At 49.4% G+C, this 17,989-nt stretch overlaps 1 long non-coding RNA gene across 1 annotated transcript in view; it reads right to left on the bottom strand.

Moving 5' to 3' along the window:
• Window positions 1–16,873, bottom strand: part of LOC147115187 (uncharacterized) — a 36,011-nt gene extending 19,138 nt beyond the window's left edge. The window contains exon 1 of the long non-coding RNA XR_015079083.1: window positions 16,581–16,873. This is a non-coding gene — a long non-coding RNA (uncharacterized LOC147115187). The remainder of the gene's footprint in view (window positions 1–16,580) is intronic.
• Between the last annotated feature and the right edge of the window lie 1,116 nt (window positions 16,874–17,989).

Consider the following 17,989-nt stretch of genomic DNA (forward strand, 5'->3'; position numbering starts at 1 on the left):
TCCCTGCAGCTCCTCCGTAATTGGACCCCAGTGGCTGCATCAAGGCTGGGGAACGCCTGCTGAGTGTCTGAAAGAGCAGAAGCCCCTGAGGGACGGCCTGGATGACCTCTGGGCTTGAAGGGCCCGGATGCTGACTGCTCCAACTGTGCATGGTTGGAAGCAGTCTGTCCTGCAGGTGGTGGCAGCTGCAGTGGAGACGTGCCAGCGGTGGCATCAGGAATGCTTACATCCTGAGAGCGGACACCTGCTCCGTGGTCGGCCGACGCACTGGCACTCTGACGGGGCAGCACCGCAGCATGCGCCACAATCGGCTAGTCCACAGATTGATGGCCTGCTGTGGTGCTGCAAGGGCCCCAGGTAATCCTGCCTGATCCAGCTAGGGTGGCAGCAGTCAGTGTTCGCGTGGTCTCAATCTGCGTATGCAGGAGGCCAGCAAGTGACTGCGTGGCAGCACTGAGCACTTGCGTGGCAGGTGCCAGTGCTTCGGAGAAGCCCTGGACAGTCCTTTCCACTGCTTCGGACAAGGCCGGGACTGTCCTTTCCACTGCTTCGGACAAGGCCGGGACTGTCCTTTCCACTGCTTTGGACAAGGCTGGGACAGCCCTTTCCACTGCTTCGGTCAAGCCCTGGACAGACCTTTCCAGGGCTGCCCCGAAGCCCCGGACAGTCCTTTCCATTGCTGCCCCGAAGCCCTGGACAGTCCTTTCCATTGCTGCCCCGAAGCCCTGGACAGTCCTTTCCATTGCTGCCCCAAAGTCCTGCACACTCTTTGCCAGTGTGTCGATGGAGTCAGGCATCCTCCCCACTGCAGCCATCAGCTCAGTGTGCCTGAGCCGAGCCTGGGCGCTCATTTCTGAAAGGCTACGCACCTCCTCTGCACTCTGTGCAGCAGTCATCGTGGCCTGCCTCGCCCTCCGGGGAGACAGCCCCCGAGCTTCCCTACCCCCCTCGCGTTGCTGCAGCCTGCTGGTTCCTGCAACTGGTTCCTCATCAGAGACCCCCCCCCGCCTCCCCTCCAGGGAACTACTATCCCCAGTCTCCAGATGGGCTGGCTCCCCTGAGGCTGGCACGGATGTTCTGGCTTCCTCCTGCTCGTCGCCTCTGGAGGCAGTGGCACTGGCAGCTTGAGGGCCCGGCTCTGGAGCTGGTGATGCAGCATCTGAAAGCAGCGAGGTTGAAGAGTGGCTTTAGCGAAAGGACAGGGTGGCAGCAAGAGATGCAAGATTGCTGCAATGCTATGACATGGGTCCAGAGTGAAAAAGCATGCTGGTGGGGGGAACAAGTGGAAGGAGACAGCTCAAAAAGGTGAGGACCTTACCATCGCTGTGCACAATGGGGTCGGCAGCTCCAGTGGTGACAGGACCAATCATACGGCCTCCAACAATCTGGTGGACCCTCTCTTCGAGATCCGTGAGAGTCTGGAGTTGAGAACGTCCTCCTCCGGTGCGAAGCTGCTCCTTGCGGTTCCTCGCCAGCTTGGCCTGCAGGAGAAAGGAAGGGAAGTGATGAAACATGATGCCCTGAGTTGTCATTTCATGCCCCCCATGGTGGAAGAGCCCTTACATCATGCCCTGAGTTTAATGTGCATGTGTGTTCCCAGAAAGGGCCATGGGTGCTTGCTGACAGATGGCCAATGGGGCATCGCGCACCCTCTGGCCATAAAGTCAGGTGCAGATGGAGGGATGAAGAAGTTTGCCGAAACACCACTCACCCTCACGACCCGAGTGAGGTTGTTGAATTTCTTCCTGCACTGCACAGGGCTCCTGGTCACCATGCTGTTGGAGTTGACCTTTTGAGAAACTTCCCTCCAAGCTCTTCGGTATTCCTTCTGATTAGGCCTCCTGCCATTGTTGAGGTACAGCACATCTCGCCGGCGCTCCACTGCGCCTACCAATTCATCCAATGCCCCATTGGTAAAGCACTCCGCTCACTGCCTCACCCTCTCCATCTTCTCAAAGTTTGTAACGCCACAGAATGGGCAGCTCCGATTTTGAGGCCTACAAGGCGCAGAGTGTGGCTGCTGATCCTTACTGACCCACCCCTTTAAGAGCTGGCCGGCGTCTGAAAGTCTCGTGGTCATCGGTAATTGACAGCACCTGCGCTGCGCCCGCCCGCCCCGATATTGAGTAGCGCCGCCAGGTTAGCGCCTTAGGAGTCCCGTGTAATGCCTGATTTTGCGCCTCAATCACCTTTAGGGGCACTGCAACCCAATATCGTGCGAGGTGGCGATAAGTTGCGTCTGGCTATAAAATTTGTGCAGCGCCAATTCTAATGCCCCAAGCGGGGCTATACCCAATTTCTAGGCCTTTGTGTCTTAATGCAAGGAGCATTAGTAATAAGGTGGATGAATTAGCAGCGCAAATAGAGGTAAATGATTATGATATGATTGGGATTACGGAAACATGGCTCCAGGGGGACCAAGGCTGGGAACTCAACATCCAGGGGTATTCAATATTCAGGAAAGATAGGCAAAAAGGAAAAGGAGGTGGGGTAGCATTGCTGGTTAAAGAGGGGATTAACACAATTATAAGGAAAGATATTAACTCTGATGATGTGGAATCTGTATGGGTAGAACTGAGAAATACCAAAGGGCAGAAAACATTAGTGGGAGTGGTGTATAGACCCCCAAACAGTAATGCAAAGGTTGGGGATGGCATTAAAAGGGAAATTAGAGAAGCGTGCAATAAGGGCACAGCAGTCATCATGGGTGACTTTAATCTACATATAGATTGGGATAACCAAATTAGTAACAATACTGTGGAGGAGGAATTCCTGGAGTGTATACGGGATGGTTTCCTGGACCAATATGTCAAGGAACCAACTAGGGATCAGGTCATTTTAGACTGGGTATTATGCAATGAGAAAGGATTAATTAGCAATCTTGTTGTGCGAGGCCCCTTGGGTCGAAGCGATCATAATATGATAGAATTCTTCATTAAGATGGAGAGTGAAGTAGTTGACTCAGAGACTAAGGTCCTGAATTTAAATAAAGGGAACTATGATGGTATGAGACATGAGCTGGGTAGGATTGATTGGGTAATGTCACTCAAAGGGTTGACGGTGGATAGGCAATGGCAAACATTCAAAGATCGCATGGATGAACTATAGAATTTGTTTATCCCAGTTTGGCATAAAAATAAATCAAAAAAGGTGACTCAACCGTGACTAACAAGGGAAATTAGGGATAAAATAAGATGCAAAGAGAGGACATATAAATTGGCCAAAAAAACCAGCAAACCTGAGGATTGGGAGCAGTTTAGGATTCAGCAAAGGAGGACAAAGGGATTAATTAAGAGGGGGAAAATAGATCATGAAAGTAAGCTTGCAGGGAACATAAAAACTGACTGTAAAAGCTTTTATAGATATGTGAAGAGAAAAAGATTGGTGAAGTCAAGCGTAGGTCCCTTACAGTCAGAATCAGGGGAATTTATAATGGGGAACAAAGAAATGGCTAACCAATTAAATACATATTTTGGTTCTGTCTTCACAAAGGAGGACACAAATAACCTCCCAGAGATGTCGGGGAACATAGGGACTAATGAGAGGGAGGAACTGAAAGAAATCAGTATTTGTAGGGAAATGGTGTTGGCGAAGTTGACGGGATTGAAGGCCGATAAATCCCCAGGGCCTGATAATCTACATCCTAGGGTACTTAAGGAAGTGGCCCTGGAGATAATAGATGCATTGCTGGTCATCTTCCAGAACTCGATAGACTCTGGAACAGTACCCATGGATTGGAGGGTAGCTAATGTTACCCCACTATTCAAAAAAGGTGGTAGAGAAAAAGCGGGGAGTTATAGACCGGTAAGCCTGACATCGGTAGTGGGGAAAATGCTAGAGTCCATTATTAAAGATGTAATAGCAGAGCACTTGGAAAGCAGTGACAGGACCGGACAAAGTCAACATGGATTTACAAAAGGTAAATCGTGCTTGACTAATCTACTGGAATTTTTTGAGGATGTAAAATTAAGGCACATGGGATTGGGGGCAAGGTATTGACTTGGATAGAGAACTGGTTGGCATATAGAAAGCAAAGAGTTGGAATAAATGGGTCGTTTTCCGAGTGGCAGGCAGTGACTAGTGGGGTACCGCAAGGATCGGTCCTAGTACCCCAGCTGTTCACAATATATATTAATGATCTGGACGAGGGAATTGGATGTAATATCTCCAAATTTGCCGACGACACAAAGCTGGGTGGGAGGGTATGCTGTGAGGAGGATGTCATGAAACTCCAGTACGATTTGGAAAGGTTGGGTGATTGGGCAGAAACATGGCAAATGCACTATAATGTGGATAAATGTGAGGTTATCCACTTTGGTGGCAAAAACAGGAAGGCAGATTATTATTTGAATGGCAATAGATTGGGAGAAGGGTGTTAGGTCTGTGTATCTTAATGTTGTGTCCTTCAATAATCAGACAACAGACTGCAGGGAACGATTCAACAGGTGTGTACTGAATGAGGGTTACTCTAGAACTAACTGCACAGATCACTACTCAGGGTTTATATACAGGTGTGGTCACTGCCGGTACCACAGTATACAGGAGCTGTAAAAAGTAGTTCTCTCCCTTAAGGTTACATTACATACATTACAATTCCTCCCCTTTTAGATTAACAGTACCATAATACTCATTTAACAGTTAACATTTTTAATATGCAATGTTATATGAAAATAGTCCATTCATATATTCAGTCTCTGGGGAGGCTTCCTGATTCTTTCTGGATAACGCCTTTCCCGAGTGTCTCGCTCTTGGTGCGGAAGCGATTCTAGCACCCTGTCGTCAGTTGATTCATCAGCTTCCAATGCTATTGTTTCTGAGGTAGTTGCGACCTGTACGTCGGGTTCCTCACCAGGTACGTATGGCCGAGACATGGGGTTGACTCGTTCCTGTGACTCTAGGATCTGGTCAGCATGGCAACTCACAATGTTCTCCCCAACATCCACTGTGTACATTAGTGGCCCCTGCCGTGTGCATATCGTTCCTGGTTGCCATTTCTCTGTTCGGTAGTCGCGGGCCAAGACTGGTTGCCCTACATTGAAGCTCCTTGTCGGCTTCTCATTGATGTGCTGGAATTGCTTACTCTCAACATCTCTTCGTACATTTGGTCTGAGCAAATCCAGACGAGATCTCAACCTTCGGTTAAAGAACACCATGGCCGGGGCCTGGTTGGTGACTGCATGTGTCACTTTTCTGTAGGCTAACAGGAAATTGTCCACCTTATGCTGTAGTGGAATGTTGTCATCGCACATGGCCTTTACTGCTTTTTTAAAGGTTTGTATGAACCTCTCAGCCAATCCATTTGTGGCTGGATGATACGGGACGGATGTGTAATGCCTTACCCCATTCCTTTTCATAAATCTTCGAAACTCTTCGGACACAAACTGTGGTCCGTTATCAGAGCAAATCTGCTCTGGCAAGCCGTTCCTGGCAAAAATGGTCCGTAGGACTGCAATAGTTTTCTCCGTGGTGGTGGAGGACATTTTGATCACCTCAGGCCATTTCGAGTGTGCATCCACAGCTATTAAAAACATTGAGTCCATGAATGGACCAGCAAAATCAATATGCACCCGTTGCCATGGAGATGAGGGCCACTCCCATGGGTGTAGAGGGGCAAGTGGTGGTGCATTTTGGACCTTCTGGCATCCTGAGCAGCTCTTTGTCAGGTCCTCGATTTGCTGATCGATCCCCGGCCACCACACATAAGCCCTAGCAAGGCTTTTCATTTTCACCCCTCCCAGATGGCCTTCGTGAAGCTCATTGAGCACTCTCTCCCTTAACTTGGGTGGAATTACCACTCGGGATCCACACATCAAGGTCCCCTGGCATAATGACAGCTGTTCTCTTCTGGATGAGAATGCTGGCAACAGTGAGTCGCCATGTGCTGGCCATCCCTTCACCGTCAAATCATATACCCGAGACAGTGTCGGGTCATTTCGGGTCTCCTTCTCTATACCAGCGTTAGTTACTGGCAAGCATTCAATTATAGTCGAATGAAATATTTCGACAGGATCCACTGCTGGTGCTTCCTCCGCAGTAGGCAGTGGCAGCCGTGATAGCCCATCAGCGTTTCCATGCTGTTTCGTGCCCTTATACTCGATTTCATATTGGTGCGCCCCTAGAAAAAGGGACCATCTTTGTAGCCGTTGCGCAGCCATCACCGGAACGCCCTTCTTTGGATTAAAGATGGAGAAAAGTGGTTGGTGGTCAGTCAGCAAGGTGAACTTCTGCCCGTGCAGATAGTGATTGAACTTTTTCACTCCCCACACTAGGCTGAGGGCCTCCCTGTCAATCTGGGCGTAGTTACGCTCGGCTGAGGTTAGTGATCGTGACGCAAAGGCTATTGGCCTCTCTGAGCCGTCCGAGAATTTATGCGACAGCACCGCTCCAATGCTGTAGGGTGACGCATCACATGCCAACCGAATTGGTAATGCCGGGTTGTAATGGGCCAATACCTCTTTCGATGTGATTAGTGTTTTGCTCTTCTGGAAAGCTTGTCTACATTCATCACTCCACTTCCATGGCACCCCAGTTTGCAGTAGGGTGTTCAGTGGGTGTAGTATTGTCGACAAATTTGGCAAGAACTTATGGTAGTAGTTTACCAGCCCGAGGAAAGACCTCAGTTGTGACACATTTTCCGGTGCTGGAGCCTTGACTACTGCCTCAATCTTCTCTGGGGACTTATGTAACCCCTCTTTATCGATAACGTGGCCACAATACGAGATCTGTTTTCTAAAAAACTCGCATTTGGGGCGGTTAGCTCGGAGCCCATATTCCTGCAATCTAGTGAGCACCTGCTCCAGGTTGGCAAGGTGATCACTGTCATTTTCGCTCGTGACCAGGATGTCGTCCAAATAACACTGGGTCCCTGGGATCCCTTGCAGGACTTGTTCCATTGCCCTCTGCCAAATAGCCGGAGCTGATGCTACCCCGAATACCAGCCGGTTGTATTGGTAGAGACCTTTATGAGTGTTGATTGTGAGGTATATTTTTGATGCTTCTTCTACCTCCATTTGCAGATACGCCTGGGCCAGATGAATCTTAGTGAAGCGTTTCCCTCCAGATAGCGAGGCGAAAATATCTTCAATCCGCGGAAGTGGATATTGTACGGTGTAAAGGACCGGGTTCACTGTTACCTTAAAGTCCCCACAGATGCGAACCTTCCTTGGTTCCCCAGGCGTGCTGCTCAACGACTTTTTCATCACAGGGACGATGGGTGTAGCCCACTCGCTCCAGTCTACCTTGGACAGTACACCTGAACATTCCAGACTCTCCAGCTCTGCTTCGATGGCTGGGCAGATTGCATAAGGTACCGGTCTGGCCTTAAAAAATTTTGGGCTTGCGTTTTCTTCAATTTTAATCATCGCTGTCATGCCTTTTAGTGTTCCGAGTCCTTGCTGGAACAGTGCTTTCGCGTCAGTTAGGATCTTTGACAGTCGCCCAGGTGTGACGTCATCATCCTTTTTGTCAGCCACAGTCAGTGCCTGTATGGAATGCCAATCTAGCTGTACCTTCCAGATCCATTCACGTCCTAGTAGTGGTAGTCCTCCATCTGGCAATACATATAGGTCCATTTTTGGTGTTTCCTTGCCGTTATATATAACGTTCAACCTTATTTTTCCTTTGGGGTAGACTTTTTGCCCCGTGTACGTCTTCAAGACAATCTTTGTATCTCTCAAGGGTATATGTGAGAATAGCCGCTTGTAGTCCCTTCAGTTTATGACTGTTAGGGCTGATCCTGTGTCCAATTCCATTTTCACTTGGACTCCTACTATCTTGAGCGTGACCCAGATAGTTTGGTGATCCTCCGTTTTGATCACATTATGTAGTTTCAGACAACCCAGCTCCTTGCTTCCGGAGTCTGTATCACTCTTCTGTTCGTCTGAACTACTCTCCGTCACCTTATGTACCTTCTTGTACTTCTCCTGTGGAGATTTCTTGCTGCTGGTTTTCTTTCCCCACCTGCAGACTCTTGCTATGTGTCCTACTTTTCCACACTGTCTGCACACTTTGTCCTTGAACCAGCAATCATTATGGCCGTGTGTTGTTCTGCCGCAGCGATAGCACTTCACTGTTCCGTATAACATTTCATTTGTGCCATATTCTTGCGGTCTCCGTTGTATCTCTGCAGTGCCCCGTGCTGCTGCTTCGTGTGATACTGCAATGCTGAAAGCCTTGTCCAGTGTGTGGTAAACCACTGTTTGTATTCCTGTTTGTCCTGTTTGTATTCCACTGTGTACATGCCTGGACATGCCTCGGCTGACTCCTCCCACAGGTCCAAGTATAAAGGTGACTGCTCCCCAGCCCTTGGTATCCTGGACCGGTCGACCACTCGAGGCAGACCTCCATTCTGTTGTTCATAAAAGCCTTTAGTTACTCTTCTAACTCTCAGTCTTTTATGAGTAATTGATAGCGCATCAATTTTATTAACAACATTTTTATAATGGAGAAGATCCTCACACCAGCATGCCTGGACTTAGATCATCGGGAGGCGGACTCATCCACCAAGTTTACTCACTGGCTTAAGTGTTTCGAAAAATTCCTGACCGCCTCCGAAGCAATCAAATCGGACGAGGACAAACTGGATGTCCTGACCTCCAAAGTGAACCACCGAGTGTACTCGGTCATCCAAGACGCGACCTTGTACGCGGGTGCTATCAAGCTCCTCAAGGACCAGTACACGCGCCCAGTGAACGAAGTGTACGCCAGGCACCTCCTGGGGAGTCGTAAACAACAACCTGGGGAATCGACCGTGGAATACCTTCAGGCACTGTCTGTGCTTGGCCGGGCCTGTGGTTGTAAGGATGTAAAGGCCGCCGTGTACACAGAGGAACTTATCCGGGACGCTTTTGTAGCGGGCCACAGATCCAATTACACACGACAGCGACTGTTGGAGCAGAGTAACCTCGACCTCAACAAGGCCTCTGAACTCACACTATCGTTGGATGCAGCCTACCAGGGCATGGATGCCTACTCCTCTGCACCGTGGACGCCGCGGGGAATGACAGCCTGGGACACGGTAGGACCGCCTCATAGCGCCGTGCCACCCCAGCCACACCCCAACAACGGCCCAACTACCGCAGCAGTGTCCCAAGGCCAGACAGCAGTGCCCCAAGGCCAGAAATGCTACTTCTGTGGCCAGGCAAAACACCCCAGAGCGCGCTGCCCGGCGAAAAACGCGATCTGCTCGGGCTGCGGGAAGAAGGGACACTACGCTAGCGTCTGCAGGGCCAAAGCCACCCCGAACCCCAGCAGCGCCGCGTGTGGGCCATGCGGGCCGCCATTTTGGACCTCCCCGGCCGTGTGCGAATCACCGGTACAGCAGCCATTTTGGACGCCTCCAGCCACATGGGGATCATGGATGCCGCCATCTTGGAAGACAGCCGGGACGCAGCAGGCCCCCGACACCGCCTCATCTGATACCCGCAGCGACACACCGACCCCTACGCTGGCATCCATTACACTGGACCAAGCGAGACCGCACCAACTGGCCAGTTCCACAATGGACATTAAGGTAAATGGTCACGATACAATCTGCCTTTTTGACTCTGGGAGCACGGAGAGCTTCATCCACCCCGACACGGTGCGGCGTTGCTCTCTCCCAGTCCTGCCTGCGCAACAGCGGATTTCTATGGCCTCCGAGTCCCAGTCGGCGGACATCGGCGGCTACTGCGTGGTGACACTCGTAGTAGACGGGACCGTGTACGATCATTTTAAACTTCTGGTCCTGCCTGACCTCTGCGCTGCCGTCCTGCTGGGGTTAGATTTTCAGTGCCACCTTAAAAGTGTTACGATGGCGTACGGTGGACCCCTACCCCCACTCACAGTCCGCAGCCAGCAGCTTCCAAATTGCCCGCCGCGCACCAGGTGCAACCTCTCCACACTCAGAGTCACCCCCCCACCACTGTTTGCTAACCTCACCCCCGACTGTAAGCCCATCGCCACAAAGAGCAGGCGATACAGTGCCGGGGACAGGGTTTTCATTAAAACCGAAGTGGAGCGGCTCCTGAAAGAAGGGATTATTGAGGGCAGCACCAGCCCCTGGCGAGCCCAGGTTGTGGTCGTTAAGACCAGCGAGAAGCAGCGCCTGGTCATCGACTACAGCCAGACAATAAATCGCTACACCCTGCTGGACGCCTACCCACTCCCCCGTATAGCTGATATGGTCAACCAGATCGCGCAGTACCGCGTCTTCTCGATCATTGACCTGAAATCAGCGTACCACCAGCTCCCCATCCGCCCTGAGGACCGCCAGTACACTGCCTTTGAGGCAAACGGCCGCCTCTATCACTTCCTTAGGGTTCCCTTTGGCGTCACCAACGGGGTCTCCATCTTCCAAAGGGAGATGGACCGGATGGTAGATCAAAATGCGTTGCAGGCCACTTTCCCATATCTGGACAATGTGACCATCTGCGGCCGTGACTTGCAGGACCATGACGCAAACCTCGAAAAATTCCTCCGCACCGCCCAACTCCTAAACCTGACATATAACAAGGAGAAGTGCATATTCCGCACAAACCGCCTCGCCATCCTTGGCTGTGTTGTGGAACACGGAGTCATCGGCCCCGACCCCGACCGGATGCGTCCCCTTATGGAACTTCCACTGCCCCACTGCCTCAAGGCCCTGAAGAGGTGCCTAGGGTTTTTCTCCTATTACGCCCAGTGGGTCCCCTACTATGCGGACAAGGCCCGTCCGCTGATCAAGTCCACCTCTTTTCCCTTGACGGCAGAGGCCCGCTTAGCCTTCCACCGTATCAAGGAGGACATTGCCAAAGCCACCATGCACGCAGTGGACGAATCCATCCCCTTCCAGGTGGAAAGCGACGCGTCCGACTTTGCCCTGGCTGCTACCCTCAATCAGGCGGGGAGACCCGTGGCCTTCTTTTCACGAACCCTCCAAGGCCCGGAGACCAGACACTCCGCTGTTGAGAAGGAGGCCCAGGCGATTGTGGAGGCTGTGCGTCATTGGAGGCACTACCTGGCCGGAAAACGATTTACCCTGCTCACTGACCAGCGTTCAGCTGCTTTTATGTTTAACAACAAGCAGAGGGGCAAAATCAAAAATGACAAGATCTTGAGGTGGAGAATCGAACTTTCCACCTACAACTACGAGATCTTGTACCGGCCCGGGAAGCTAAATGAACCCCCGGATGCGCTATCGCGTGGCACCTGCACCAGCGCGCAGATCGATAGACTGCGGGCCCTCCACAATGACCTCTGCCACCCGGGGGTCACCAGGTTCTTCCACTTCATCAAGGCCCGCAACCTGCCTTACTCTATTGAGGAGGTCAGGACCATGACCAGGAACTGCCAAGTCTGCGCTGAGTGCAAACCACACTTTTATAGACCAGACAGGGCCCACCTGATAAAAGCCACTCGCCCCTTCGAGCGCCTGAGCGTTGATTTTAAAGGGCCTCTCCCCTCCTCCGACCGCAATGTGTACTTCCTCAATATTATTGATGAGTACTCCCGTTTCCCGTTCGCCTTCCCCTGCCCGGACATGACCAGTGCCACGGTCATTAAATGTCTGAACAACCTCTTCACCCTGTTCGGCTTCCCCAGCTATATCCATAGCGACCGGGGCTCATCGTTTATGAGCGACGAACTCCGTCAGTACCTGCTAACTAGGGGTATTGCCACAAGCAGGACCACCAGTTACAACCCCCGGGGGAACGGACAGGTGGAAAGAGAAAATGCGACAGTTTGGAAGGCCGTCCTGCTAGCCTTAAAGTCTAGGGGCCTTCCAACCTCCCGCTGGCAGGATGTGCTCCCCGATGCGCTCCACTCTATTCGGTCACTGCTCTGCACTGCCACTAACGCCACCCCTCATGAGAAAATGTTCGTCTTCCCAAGGAAGTCCACATCAGGGACATCGCTACCGCCATGGCTGACGTCCCCAGGGCCGGTCCTACTGAGAAGACACGTGAGGACGCATAAAACGGACCTCCTGGTCGAGAGGGTCGACCTCCTCCACGCCAACCCCCAGTATGCTTACATCGCATACCCGGACGGGCGGGAGGACACAGTCTCCATAAGAGACCTTGCACCCTCGGGGACCACAGTAACCCACTACCCACTACCACCCCCCCCCACGATCCGATATCCAGCCCCAGCAGACGGCAGGCCTGGGCCCCGCGACCCGCTCGACATCTACGAGGACGACACGCCTGTGCCACAGCCTACGCTGGACTCGACGCCGGAAGCTTCACTACCCCTGCCATCGCCACGCCGATCACAGCGGCAGACAAGACCTCCGGAGAGACTCCAATACACTAACTTTTAATACACTTCACCCCGCCGGACTCAATTTTAAACAAGGGGTGAATGTGGTAAACCACTGTTTGTATTCCTGTTTGTCCTGTTTGTATTCCACTGTGTACATGCCTGGACATGCCTCGGCTGACTCCTCCCACAGGTCCTAGTATAAAGGTGACTGCTCCCCAGCCCTTGGTATCCTGGACCGGTCGACCACTCGAGGCAGACCTCCATTCTGTTGTTAATAAAAGCCTTTAGTTACTCTTCTAACTCTCAGTCTTTTATGAGTAATTGATAGCGCATCACAGTGTAAGATCCTTTTCTGATAGAAGCCATTTCTGGGTTCCTTCACTTTGAAGCCCACACACAAACTTGTCCCTTAAAGTATCTGCTAGTCCCGTTCCAAACTGGCAGTGTTTCGATAGCTTGCGCAGTTCCGTTAAATACTCAGCATTACTTTCATCTTTATGCTGGTTCCTTTTGTGAAACTTAAATCTTTCTGCTATCAGCAGCGGTGTGGGGTTTAAGTGGTCCTGTAGGATTGACACTATGTTTTCAAAATCCTTTTCTACTCGCTTCTCTGGGGTTACTAGCTTTCGTAGTAAGCCATACGTTTTTGCACCCATTGAATTCAACAATACCAGCGCTTGTCATCTGGCACTTCATTCGCCTTGCAGTATACTTCTATGCGTTCGACATATGTCGTCCAATCTTCGACTTCATTGTCGAACGCTGTGATACTGCCACACTTCGGCATTTTTGGGTGTGGTTAGACTGGCTTAAAATGGCGTCTCCTGCGCTTTCCTTTCTTCCCCGCTGTGGCTTAAAATGGCGTCTCCCGCGCTTTCCTTTCTTCCCCGCTGCGGCTTAAAATTGCGTCTCCCGCGCTGCTGCCAACGCCGCTCTCGGCGGTCCTCATGGCAAATGGCGACGCCCTGTGGGTTTTGTGCGCGGCTCCTGCGCTGCTTCCAACGCCACTCTCTGCGGTCCTCATGGCAATGGCAGTGCCTCACGTTTTCCTGCGTGCCTCTCTCCCCCGTTGACGCTGCTCGGCCCTTGAACACCGGCTGCGCTCTGCTCTCTCTCGTCTCCCTGCCCCGTTGACGCCGCTTGGTCCTGATCACCGGCTGCGCCCTGTGCGCTCTGCCCTCTCTCTCTCCCCCATTGACGCTGCTCAGCCTTTTTCTGTGCTGCTCGGTCGGGCTCTAGCCCGTCGCTGTCCGGGAAGGGTCTGCGCAGTACCTGTTGCCAGCCCATTTCGCTGGACCACCGTGATGGGAAAGCCAAGCCTGGCTCTCGACAGCCTCCCCTGCGATGCTCAAATCTCCGCTGGATGACTGGGCGGTTGCCCATGGTCGACGCCCGTGCTTCTAGACTCAACCTTCTTCCACTGTTCTCCAGGAGCGAATCCCTGGGAGGTGGTGCAGAGTTGCAGGTAGGTTCGAATCTACCTCGTCGCCAATGTTAGGTCCGTGTATCTTAATGTTGTGTCCTTCAATAATCAGTCAACAGACTGCAGGGAACGATTCAACAGGTGTTTACTGAATGAGGGTTACTCTAGAACTAACTGTACAGATCACTACTCAGGGTTTATATACAGGTGTGGTCACTGCCGGTACTACAGTATACAGGAGCTGTAAAAAGTAGTTCTCTCCCTTAAGGTATATATACATTACATACATTACAAAGGGGAAGTGCAAAGAGACCTGGGTGTTCTTGTGCACCAGTCGCTGAAGGTAAGCAAGCAGGTGCAGCAGGCGGTTAAGAAGGCAAATGGTATGTTGGCCTTCGTAGCAAGAGGGTTCGAGTACAGGAACAAGGATGTCTTGCTGCAGTTGTACAGGGCCTTGGTGAGACTGCACCTTGAGTATTGTGTGCAGTTTTGGTCCCCTTATCTGAGGAAGGATGTTCTTGCCATGGAAGGAGTGCAGCGAAGATTCACCAGGCTGATACCTGGGATGGCAGGAATGACGTATGAGGAGAGATTGTGTCGATTGGGCTTATACTCACTGGAGTTTGGAAGATTGAGAGGGGATCTCATCGAAACCTATAAAATTCTGTCAGGCCTGGACAGACTAGATGCAGGAAGGATGTTCCCGATGGCTGGGGAGTCCAGAACCAGGGGTCATAGTCTAAGGATAAGGGGTAAGCCATTTAGGACTGAGATAAGGAGGAATTTCTTCACCCAGAGAGTGGTGAACCTGTGGAATTCTCTGCCACAGAGAGCGGTGGAGGCCAGTTCATTAAATATATTCAAGAAGGAGCTGGATATATTTCTTAAGGCTAAAGGGATCAAGGGATATGGGGAGAAGGCAGGGACAGGGTACTGAGTTTGGATGATCAGCCATGATCTCATTGAATGGCGGAGCAGGCTCGAGGGGCTGAATGGCCTACTCCTGCTCCTATCTTCTAAATGGTGTGAGCTGGCAATAAATGAAACTAACATGATGCTGGGGTTTGTTGGCTAATCAGTTAGTTCAAATCCCAAGAAGCAATGCTGACGTTGTACAATGCATTGGTTAGGCAGCACCTCGAATGCAGCATATAGTTCTGGTTGCTTTGACATAGATGGATCCTCCAGATGGTAGAAGCAGTGGAGAGAAGAGCAGCAAGGCTGATCTCTGGTGTTTGATGGGCAACACAGCCTCAAAAAGGGGACCTTATATTTAAAGGGACAAAGGTAAACATGGGACAATACTTTCAAATATATTGGGTCAACAGTACATAATGGCAAAAGTTCAAGGTTATGAAGAGGCAATTTAAAGCAGACATCAGGCAATACTGTTTTGCAGAGGATCAACAGCTGGAGTGGTGGCTGTGGTCAGGTCACTGGCCTCGTACACGAAACAATTGGATGTTGTAATGTGGAGATTGTAACTTTGGTATTTTGGAAGGATGAAATGAAATTGGTCAATGGTAATGGTTTTTGAGGTCAACATAAAAGTGCCATTAAACAGGAAATGGACAATTCTAACTTTGTTGCTCGTCCCTACAGCTGGTGAGTATTTTATCAAGTGATTCAGTTAGAGGATTAATGCTGCCACCTGGATAACTAATCAAATGGATCATATTATGCTAAGCCAACTTCCCATGGTAATTCAAATCAACCATTTCCAAGGGAATTGAGTATAATTTGCAAACTGAGATATTCAAATTGGCCAGCCTGACTATCAAATAGTGCATTGTTCTTTGTCCTTCCTCTGTCTAAGTTTTAACACAATCGGAATTGGAAACCATGGGGTTTGCAACTTTCAGATACATTCATACTTCATTGATGGAACTTGGAGTGAATCGCTGCTGAATTTGTTTTAGGTTTAGAGGCTCAGTTAACATTTGCACCTCCAGAACCCAATCTGAGGTCGTGAGGAATAGTTTGATGATGATGATATGATGTCATGATGCTCCTGTACCAAACCAATCTGTCCAACGTGTTTTTTTTAGATTAAAATTATTACATTATCCCCAGAAGGAAGAAACAACTTGGATTCTTTTCAGCAATTACATTTTTGGTCTATTGGATGTGAACTGTGCAAGCATTTGTTTGCAGTCTGATATCTAGTTCGGGGCTGAAACTAGCAGGTGCTCGGGATAGAAAGTCTAGCCAGCAGATTGATTCTAACAGCCATTGGATCTACCCAGATTATAAAGCACCTTTAGCGTTGCTGTGAAATGGGAGTTACTGCTTTACAGCAATGCTAAAGATGGTGTATGAATGCACCCCAAGGAAAGAGTAAGAAGTACTTGGGGGTATGGACCAGTAATGGCTTTTTACAGGATTAAAGACGAACAGTGGGCTAGCACTCTGCCCTTTTCACCTTTGCGAATTAGGTTTAAGTTCTTTGGTTGTGATGGTTCTAATTGAGATAAGTTTGAGCAATCTCCCGCTCTTGGTGTGCCCATGACATAATACTTCAGCACCAATTGGCACTAATTTAGCATTCTGAGTCAGAGGGTCCACAAGGATGGCTAATGCAATAAATGAAAATATTGCAGCTTTTTGGGGGTTCAAACACATTTTTGCAAATACATGATACTGATAAGTGCAAAAGGTGGAATGATATTCCTTTCACTGTTCCTGATCCCCCTTATCTTAAGTAAAAATGTCCTGTAAATGTTGAGAGCAGGACACAAATTGTTCACTTTATTAATGCAGAGCTATTACTTGCTTACTGCGATTTACAGTGGGATGTGGGATCCATTATGGTGAATTCAGTTCTTTTACTCAAGTCTTCCTTGTGGAGCCTGCGATGCCTACCCTTGGTTAGCTGCAATTCTTGCAATAGGTTATAGAAAGACACTTCCTTAGTTTTATGTTCTTTGTACTATACCTTGGAAAGCTGTCTTGGATAGGTGAGGCGCTGGCATTCCTGAAATATTTCTCAGTTGTTGCTTTTGTGTAAACTGGGATGGAGCATAATATCTTCTTCCAGTCCAAACTCTACTTTTACTGTTTAATTCCTGGCCATTTCCTACTAATGAATATGGATAATTTCACAAAGTAAGTAAAATTCTCAAAGCTTTGAAGTTTCTTTTCAAAAAGGTACTAACTCAGTCATACATAAAATCCTTGCCAGTGTATTTCTTCTTCAAATGATTCAGAACGATTGCATAAGTAGCTTATATTTTTATATATATCAAAAGAAATTATTTTTAAAAATACAATTTTTTTTTAACATTTTACCACAAAAAACTTGCACTGGATTTCTGTTTTACACTAACTGAGGCAAATGCGGAGTGAATGAACTGATTGGCCAAATAAGATTTGGAAAAAGTCCTCGGGAGTCGGGTTTCCTAACCTCTATGGGATTGTGTGGCAATTCACGAGAGATGTGGATGATGAAGGCTATCCGGAGCACAAAAGCTTTCCTATCCAGTAAACCTTTACTGTTACCCCATTATGGTCATACAAGTGTTTCTTAAATGATTTTGGGGTGCAACTCCATAGACTTAATAGAAGTCCATTGCATGTGTTGACCCCACTTTATTTGATCTTCCTGACATCAGTGCTAATTTTGTCTCTTACTAGTTAGAGGCCCTTTGCTTTTCCTATTGCTATTGTTGAATTTGAAGTAATATTCCAGATTTAACTATTCAATACTGTTTACTATCTTATCCACCTCTTATCCACCATGTTAGTGACCTCCTCAAACAATTTAACTAGATTTGTCAGACTCATTCGTATTATGGGATTTCCAATGGGGCTGAAAAAATGATACCTTTGAAGATCTGAGTTCTGCCCCAAGCTCTGGCACCAGGAATTTCAAGGCAACGGAACACCTCCGTTCAATCCGTAAGGGTGACCCCGAGCTTCCGGTTGCCTGTCACTTTAATTCTCAGCTCCACTCCCACTCAGACCTCACCATCCTCAGCCTCTTACACTGTTCCAATGAATCTCAACGTAAGCTCGAGGAACAGCACCTCATCTTTCGATTAGGCACCTTCTGGACTCAACATAGAGTTCAACAATTTCAGACCATAACCTCTGCCCCCATCTTTTTTTTCCCATTTTTTTTTCTTCTCTCTCTCACATGGCAGCTGTCTTTCATTCTGCCAGTGCCATTTACACTTCATCTAGAGCCATCTTTTGTTTCTTAACTTGTCCCATTACCATCTCCTTTCACCTTACACCATCATCCCTTTTGTCTCTTAATCTCTCCTGCCTTCCATCCTATCACAGACCTTCCCTTTTGTTCTTTCCTCCCCTCCCCCTCTCCCTGCCCTACACTTGCTTAATAAC

The sequence above is a fragment of the Somniosus microcephalus genome, chromosome 7, assembly GCF_052327205.1.
Source record: "Somniosus microcephalus isolate GS21.2 chromosome 7, FLI_Smic_1.0, whole genome shotgun sequence".
NCBI lineage: Eukaryota > Metazoa > Chordata > Chondrichthyes > Squaliformes > Somniosidae > Somniosus > Somniosus microcephalus.